Source organism: Solanum lycopersicum, chromosome 4, assembly GCF_036512215.1.
Source record: "Solanum lycopersicum chromosome 4, SLM_r2.1".
Classification (NCBI taxonomy): Eukaryota; Viridiplantae; Streptophyta; class Magnoliopsida; order Solanales; family Solanaceae; genus Solanum; species Solanum lycopersicum.
Genome location: NC_090803.1, coordinates 7,738,418 through 7,748,483, shown reverse-complemented (window position 1 = coordinate 7,748,483; position 10,066 = coordinate 7,738,418). Strand labels below are relative to the sequence as shown.

The window sequence follows — 10,066 nt, the reverse complement described above, 5'->3', positions numbered from 1 at the left end:
CAAGGATGGGAAAAACATAAAACGAAAGTAAAAATTGAACTAATAGATGAAAATAGTATAATAACACAAAAACCGTTAAAATATAACTTTGATGATTTACAAGAATTTAAAATACATATAAATGAATTACTAGAAAAAAATTATATACAAGAAAGTAATAGTAAACATACAAGCCCAGCATTTATAGTGATAAAACACAGTGAACAAAAAAGAGGCAAAAGTAGAATGGTTATTGACTACAGAAATTTAAATGCCAAAACTAAAGCATATAACTATCCAATACCTAATAAAATACTTAAAATAAGACAGATACAAGGATACAACTATTTTAGCAAATTTGACTGTAAATCAGGATTTTACCATCTAAAACTAGAAGAAGAATCTAAACAATTAACAGCATTCACAATACCGCAAGGATTCTATGAATGGAATGTATTACCATTTGGATATAAAAATGCACCAGGTAGATATCAACATTTTATGGATAACTGTTTTAACCAGCTAGAAAATTGTGTTATATATATAGATGATATATTATTATATTCTAAAACACAAGATGAACATATAAGATTATTAGAAAAATTTATACATATAATCAAACACTCAGGTATAAGTTTAAGTAAAAGTAAAGCAGAAATTATGAAACCACAGATAGAATTTCTAGGAATACAAATAGATAAAAATGGAATAAAAATGGAGACTCACATAGTACAAAAAATAATTACTATTGATGAAAATATAGATACAAAAAAGAAATTACAATCATTCTTAGGATTAGTAAATCAAGTAAGGGAATATATACCAAAATTAGCAGAACATTTAAAACCATTATACAAAAAAACTCAAAAAAGATGTTGAATATCATTTTGACAACATAGGTTATTCATCAGTATCGAGCGTTTTATCGATTTTCCGATGAAGTTTCCGGCTTGGAAATGAGATCTCAGGCTATATCGATACGTTCAAGTTTTTCATCTTCACCTAAAATATCTATGGTATGTTCTTTATCTTTGTTGTCAAAATGATATTCAACATCTTTTTTGAGTTTTTTGTATAATGGTTTTAAATGTTCTGCTAATTTTGGTATATATTCCCTTACTTGATTTACTAATCCTAAGAATGATTGTAATTTATTTTTTGTATCTATATTTTCATCAATAATAATTATTTTTTGTACTATGTGAGTCTGTATTTTTATTCAATTTTTGTCTATTTGTATTCCTAGAAATTCTATCTGTGGTTTCATAATTTCTGCTTTACTTTTACTTAAACTTATACCTGAGTGTTTGATTATATGTATAAATTTTTCTAATAATCTTATATGTTCATCTTGTGTTTTAGAATATAATAATATATCATCTATATATATAACACAATTTTCTAGCTGGTTAAAACAGTTATCCATAAAATGTTGATATCTACCTAGTGCATTTTTATATCCAAATGGTAATACATTCCATTCATAGAATCCTTGCGGTACTGTGAATGTTGTTAATTGTTTAGATTCTTCTTCTAGTTTTAGATGGTAAAATCCTGATTTACAGTCAAATTTGCTAAAATAGTTGTATCCTTGTATCTGTCTTATTTTAAGTATTTTATTAGGTATTGGATAGTTATATGCTTTAGTTTTGGCATTTAAATTTCTGTAGTCAATAACCATTCTACTTTTGCCTCTTTTTTGTTCACTGTGTTTTATCACTATAAATGTTGGGCTTGTATGTTTACTATTACTTTCTTGTATATAATTTTTTTCTAGTAATTCATTTATATGTATTTTAAATTCTTGTAAATCATCAAAGTTATATTTTAACGGTTTTTGTGTTATTATACTATTTTCATCTATTAGTTCAATTTTTACTTTCATTTTATGTTTTTCCCATCCTTGTAATGGGTCTTCATTATATAATTGTTCTAGTTGTTCATTGATTATTTTAACTTTGTCTATTGCAAATATAATGATTTCTAGTTGTGATATTTATTTTTCACTTATATTTTCCATCTCCTGGTTTATTTTTTCACTACCTTTAATCCATTCTATAGATTTTCGTTGTTTATTTTTTACTCTTTTTGCTCCTATTTTATGGCCACATGGCGTAGTAAGCCACCAGTGTGTTTTTGTTATTATATGTGGGTAAAATCTATCTAAAAATGGCATTCCTAATAACATATCTTTCGTGGTAAATTCGAAATTATACATTTCTTCTATTGTTAGTATTTTATCCCATATTTGTATTTTTATATTTTTTGCTTTAAATTTGATCATACTTCCTTCATTATTAAATCCTGTTACTACCATAGGTGTTTTTAATTTTTCCCATTTATCTTCTGGTAAGCAATTATATTTACATATATTCGCTTCTGCTCCTGTATCTATCACAGGTGTATAATATCTGTTGTGATATCTTTCTACAATAATTTTTGCAAGTACAAATATTTTCATTAATCATTTGGTTCTTTTTATAATCATTTTCTTATTTTGACAAGTTATTGTTAATTGTTCATTTTCTATGCTGTATGGTTTAACCTTTTCTAACCATTTTATTCCTAATGTGATATTATGATTTCCTTCATATATCTTAAATTGTATTTTTAATGGAATTCCTCCTATAACTATTTCTTTTTCTATTGTTTCTTCATTTGTATTTATTATTTCACTAGGTAATCCAGGGCATATGTGTCCTGTTTTCATAATTTCTTCTTCTAATACTAGTTCTCTTGTTATATGATTTTCTTCTTGTCCTGTGTTTATCAAGATTTTATATTTTCTCTGGTCCATTATTCCTGTTATAAAATAATGATATATTGTCATTTCTTCTAAATCTTGTGATATTTCATATTTTCTTTTAGATGAACTCATTCTTGATGAGGAAGCTCTAGTTTTCATATTTAATGTGTTTGTATTTGGTGTACTTGAGGTACTCAATCTTTCTTTTACTATCTCCAATTCTTCTTCTGTATCTATTTCTTTATAACTATTGTCATTATTATCTATTACCGTAATTATTTTTTCAAAAGGATTTTCTATTTTTATTTTATCTATTTTATTTCTTGCTGTTATTTTATGTTTTGTTGTTAATATATATAGATTTTTACATCTTGCTGTGAATACCTTACTTCCTGGTGCTAACTCTATTCCTGACATTTTCCAATATAATACTAATGATTTATCTATATTTGTATCTGTTAATGCTAATGTATAATTAGCACTTATTATAAATTTAAATTTTTGGTATATTAAATTTCCTTTAACTGCACTTATTACACTTTTTTCTATAGGATGTTTTATTCTATCATCTGCTAAATATATTTCAATGGGTGTATCTATTCCTTCTCTGAAACAAGCTTTTATTAGTATTTCTGTTCCTCCTAAATGTACATATTTTATAGCTTCTTTATTTTTTATGTTTTGTATTTCTTTATTTATTATTTGTTTGCTTATTATAGTTATATATGCTTTTCCGCTTGTATATTTACCGTCTATGATGTGTTCTTTTTGACTAACTACATAGTATTCTTCTTTCTGCCTTTTAAACCAGTTTTTTAGTATAGGTATGTCAAGTATTTTTTCAACACTTAAATCTAATTCTTTTCCTTTTATTTGTTCAAAAAGTGTATTATCAAATATAATTTTTTGGTGTGATGATTCTTCATCTTCATAATTCTCTTTAGATATTATTTCGTTTTCAGACATTATATTTCTTCTTCTTCTATTTCATTATCTAAATTTTCTTCTCCATTTTCAGTTTCTATATCTGATACTTCATTTATACTATCGTTTTCACTTAATTCATAGTCTATGTATTCTATTTGCATATATTCGTCATCATCTATAACTATCTCTGCAATTTGTTTTCTATTTGGATTTTTAGGTAATTTACAGTCTCTAGCTATGTGTCCTATCTTTCCGCAATTATAACATGTACATTGGGATATTTTTCTTTTAGGTCTATATGGTCTTTTCATTTTATAGCTTTTTAGATAATACCTTCGTCTTGGTTGTTTATATTTATACTTAGTTTTATTTTTTCTATAATTTTTATATCTTCTGGATTTTTGTTTTTTATTTGTACACCCAAACTGTGGTGCCATTTTATTTTTACAACATGATAAATTTTTATTTAGTACTTTTTCCATTTTTAATTTTTCTTTTTCGTTCTCACATAATTGTGTAAACCATTGAGATAGAAATTTTATTCTAGCTCCTAAAGTATCTACCATTCCTTCATTATTCCAATCTTTTATTATTTTTGTACTAAATGGTTCTGGTAATTTTGTAAAATATTGTTTTCTTATTTCTTTTGCTTCGTCTAAATTGTATTTAGCTTTGTAATAATATTCTTTGAATGCACAAGTATATTCTTCTATATAACACATTTTACATATAGCTAATTTTGTCATAAGTTGTCTATTTATTATTTTTTCCCTATTTTGTTCTCTTATATCCGTGGTCATACCTCCAAATTCATTTCTTATTGCTGATTCATATTTGTCTAGTATATCTATATTTGTTGCTGATGGGGATCCATCCATTTTCTTATCATTCCTAAGTACTTCTAAACTTTCTGAGGTTAGATTTTCTATCCATAATTTTGTTGTTCCTACGAATGTTCTTTCTATGTATCTTGGTGTCTTTGTTGTTTCTATTTTGTTATCTATTAACTGTTTAGATATATTTCCTGTCCATAGTAATATTGCTTTATTTATGTCTGTGACACAATCTAAATCTAAGAAATTATATTGTTCACTTATTGGTTTTGGTATCCAATTTTTATTCAATCTACTGTTCCATATTGCATTATTTCTATCTGATTGTTGATAACTTTCTGTATAGTAAGTTGGTGGTGTCCATCTAGGACTAGCTCTAGGACTATTTCTGGGACTAGTATCTGGGGTTTTGACTCTTGACGTACTGGGTCTATTCATATCTCCTGTGTTTATTTTCAATTTTTTTATTTTATTTGTCTGTTCTAAGATTTCTGTATATGTCTCACTTATGTCACTTATTTCTGATTTTTGGTCATTTTCATTTTCATCTATTTCATTTACTTCATTTATCTCAATATCTTCATTTAATTTTTGTTCCATTTCTTTTATTTCATTAGTTAATTCAAGCTCTTTATCTTTTTCCTTTTGTTTTTGCTTATTTTCATATAATGATTTTAACCTAGCTAATTCCTTTTCTCATTCACTTATCCTTTTATTTTTTATTTCTTCTAAATGTTGTACTTCTTGTTTTGCTTGTATTTTTATTCTTTCAATTTCTTTTGATTTGTCTATTTCTTCATTTTCTTTTGTTATTCTTATCATAGCTGTTAAACTATCTTCTAATTTTGCTGTTTCTTTTTCTAACATTAAGTATAGATTATTTCCTATTTTTTTTATATCTTCTTCCTAGATTTGAAAATATTATTTTTATTATCATTCCGTCTTGATTTTCATATGTTTTTTCGTCTACTGCAAATTCTTCTTTATTCATTATAATTTATGTATCATATTATGTTGTAACTCATATTCAAGACAATCTAATTCTAATTTTAACATAGATATATCTTTTCTTTGTGCTAGTATTGATTTATTACATACTTCTGCTAATATATTTTCTTATAACCTTCTTTTTCTATGTTGTAATTCTTGTTCTTTTTCAGTTATTTTTTCCATTATTTTTTCTATTAATTGTTGTTTATGAATTTCTTTGTTCATACTGTTTTTTCAAATAGCGAACATATTTGTATTCTGTTTTCGAAATTATATTTATCAAATGATCTTTTTTATTGTTATTTGTTTTGACTAGTTGTGATAGTTCGTATTCTATATATAAGTGTCTTAATTTTTTCCATGTCTTTCTTATTTTTTTACCTATATTGTTTTTTGTTATTTTAGTTTCTTTGCTTGGTATTATATTATCCTTCATAAAATGTCTTTCTATAATATTCTCTTTTAAGTAGATCTAATCGTTGTATTTCATTAACATTGTTTGTAATATATTCTAGATGTTCGACTTCTCTAGTTCTCAAATAATCGAATAGATTTTCTATTAGTAATTTTTCATGTAGATCTATATCTTCTATGGTTTTTACCCAATATTGTAAATATTCGTAATTTATCATTAGTTTATATCTATATCATCATATAAATCATACATATCATAATAAAGTTCATCCTGTATACTTTGTATGGTTAACTCAGTCCAACCTTGGGTTGTTATTTCTATTATCTCATATGTTACCAATTTGTCATAAATTTCTCTTTTTATATCAGTACTCAAATCTTTTAATATATAGAGTAGTAATATCTTATAGTTATCATCATCATCTATTAAATAGATACTCATTTTATTCATCTTTGCTAAAATTTTTATTCCTTTCAACCTCTTAATGGATTATACTTATTTATTATGAAATAATAATGATTTAATAATCATCTCGTCTAGTCACTACTACAGCTTTCTTCTTTGATTAGTTACCCTAACAGCGCCTCAACTTTGTTTACTCCCCTAAACGGCCTTCTTGCCTACCGGTTTCAATCTTAGGATGGCATAGTCTGGGCATACTTATTCGAAGGATATTTCTGTAGAAAACCTTCTAAAGATGCTTATTAGAGCATTATTAAGTCATGATAAACAATTATAATCAACAAGAGATTTTCAGGAATAAATTTATTTAGCTACTCATAAATTTAAGAGTGTATACCTGATTTTGTAGATTTGTAGCTCCAGATTTCTCCATAGTCCAATTTTTGGATGGAAGCGGAAAAAAGAAAATATTGTAGAGAGAAGAGGATGGTGGAGGATTGATTGGAAGATTGATGATTTTATTTATGAGGGGAAACCCTCTATTTATACACATACATAATGACCTTTCATCTTTACTAAAAGACAATTGGCCTTTACTATTTACACAGTTACTTGAACTTTACTATTTACACAGTAACTTGACTCTTACTATTTATGATTAGGACCTACTGACACTATTGACACTATTTACTTTACGACTTTTTACAAGAAGACAAAATAAACTTTGGCCAAATGACCGACAATGACTATGACTAATTTTGTACATATATTTTTATGTCTATTTTTCCTTATCTTCTTCTTCTCAGCTTACTCCAGTTGTACGTCTGGAATTATGTCATCACCTTGGTTGCACTTGGAACATATATGGTCTGGATATTTGTGACCAATTAGCTTGCAATATCTTGTCATTAGTTCTTCGGAGATGAATCCTTGTATTATCGCTCTAGTTGTTGGAGTAGCTTCTGGTTTTAATAAGGATAAAATCCATTTCTGGACTTCCTCCATATCTGTTTGTCTTATCTCTCGTGAATTGGCATATATCATTAAATGATCTCTTGAATAGTAGCTCCATATAGCATTTCCTTGTAGATAGTTGTTAGTCAATTCTTGTATGATAGTTGATAAACCAATTATTCTTTTATTTGCATAAAAACTGGGTATCTCAACTTTTGGTATCTCTGGTTGTTGCCTTATGTCTTCAGGTATTATCATTTCTCGTGTTAATCCAATTTTTACTATCTGGATCATTGGTTTTATCTCGTCATAAAGTATCTCAGCTGGTGTCGTATAAAATTTTATAAAAAATAAATTTCCTTTTGTAATTCTTTTGTATATTAAAAAGGCTTTGTGGATCTCCAGGATTCCACTTATCTCTGTTCCATCATATACATACAGTATTAAGTAATCCATAGTTGTAACAGGTTTTAACTAAGTTTGGGTTGGTTTTAGGTTGTGCAATTAACTTGTTATAGCCTTGTAATTTTTGGGTTAAATAATCCTTGGTTTTTTTTGTAGTTGTGGTAGATTTGGGTTTGAGATTTAAAAAAGTCTGAATTTTGTAAAGGTTTTCAATGTAAGTTTGGGATATATGGTTATATATTTTCTTTTCCTTGTGTAGGCTGGCTGCATATGTAGATGTTTGTGGTGTTAGGGTTTCTACTATCTGTGCCTTTGGAATAAATGGTTTTGTAAATAAGCTGTTTAGGTTTGTATTTTTTGATGTAGTTTTTTCCATAGCTGTTGTACTTGTACCTGCAACATTAGCAATGTTAATGTTATGGGTTTTAAGGAGTTTCCCAACATCTCCTTCTAGTTCTGGAATTTTTGCGTCTTCCGATCGATGTAACTCTGCATGTTGGCGTAGCTCCGCATATTTATAGTCATGCTGCTGACTATTAGCTTTTAGATTTTGTAACTCTTTTTCCATACTGTCCACCTTCGTAGAAAGTGTAGTAATGGCTTTGAGTACTTCTTCTATTGTATCTGGTTCAGTTTGAGTTCCTTTTTCTCGATAGGTAGTCTGCAACAAGATTTTCATCAGTTTTTATAATTTCAATTGTGAAAGTATCACAGAATATCCTTGAAGTACTCTTATGAAGAGACAAAAGCAAACTCAAGATTGAGAAACAAAAAGAATCAAAGAAATATTAACGTCCAACTAAAATTTATATATTGTTGTCCAGAAGTGTCAATTTGTAAAACCAGAGTCTTTCATCTACCGTACAGATATCCAATTCAAATGTTGGATTGATAACATGAAGAGCATTTGTATAAGGTTTCTTTCCCCTATCAAAACAGAACAAAAATTAAAAAATACTCAAAACCGAGACGACAACAACTAAAAAAGAGGCAAATACGAAACTAAAGAAGAGGTACAGAATGTTCCACAAGTTGAATTAAGCTTGCATATATTATAAATTAGGAATATTATCCAAAAAACATCAAAATTAAATTACCTCTTTTTTGTACCCATATAAAGCCACTTAGTGAATGAATCGATCAAATCAGATTCATCATCTCCTCCGATTGCATATAAAAAAGGATGTTTTGTCTCAAAAATTAAATACAAAAAATAAATTAGATATAGTAACTTGAGTTGAAATAAACAATGTAATAAAGTATATTAACTTTGTAAAAATACCTTATTTTTTGTAGGCCTGAAGAGACATTTCTCAATATATTTTAATCATAGACTTTCTGCAATTGTCTTCCAATTCAAGATTCTTGGAATAGAATCAGCAACACGAATAACTATATCTTCATCAACCTTTGAACAACACTCAAATATCCAAATTTGAAGAGCAAGAGGCAAGCCACCAATTCGATAGTATTTATGCTTTGACTTAAGCTCATGTCTCACAGAATCAGACAACTTTTTGTAGACATCTAAACCCCATAGATATGAATTGAATTTTCCACTTTCCACAAGGTAAAAATCTCTATTGCTAATTTGATATTCGTTGTCCTCATATGAAAACAAAAAATCATTAATGAAGTACAGAATGACCAATGAAACAGCCGAGTCATCATCTATGAATTTTTTAGCTAAAAACAATGCACATAGATGACTCTTTGGAATCGTGTTTTTCTTCGAAAAATAACTACTCATCAAACTACATCTAGAATCGAAAACATTGATAAAAGTGTCACCACTAATACAATTTAAGCCCGTAACTATACCAAATTCTCTAAGACCAAAAAATAACATTTCGTTATTTATTTCAATAGCAAACACATCATCCGGTGTGTGTTTTAACTCTCTATTTACAAGACAGTGAATAAGTTGTTGTTGTGTGCTCAATTTTGGGAGGTCAAGAAAGTACCTAAAACATGTATTCCTAAACAACTCAAGTTGTTTATCAGATAAAGATAGTTTGATTTCTTCAATGACACTATGATTAATGTAACATTATCACCTATTCGGAATATACACAACATCAGGGTGTTTCCAGAATTTATGATTCTGCGTATGCATTAAACGTGAATTAAAAATGTGTTACTACATACTAAAGATGAATTAAAGATGAATTTCACATACTATGTGTCAAAAGCAAGGTAATAATCAGTTGAATAAAAGATGAATTAAAGTTGAATTACAAAAATGAATACTTCTGGTTCAAAATCCGATTACAACTTATCAACTTTAATACAAGCAGCCTAAACAATGATCTAGTTAAAGGGTTATCATGTAGTATTAACGTAATTGAAACTATCACAAAATTGTACAGTACAGTAATGATGTCCCACTATCACAGAAAATCAAGACTAACTTGC

The 10,066-nt window shown here is 27.5% G+C and overlaps 1 pseudogene; it reads right to left on the bottom strand.

Annotated features, from left to right (window-relative positions):
• Positions 1 to 2,905: 2,905 nt before the first annotated feature.
• Positions 2,906 to 8,862, bottom strand: LOC101247606 (uncharacterized; annotated as a pseudogene).
• Positions 8,863 to 10,066: the final 1,204 nt, after the last annotated feature.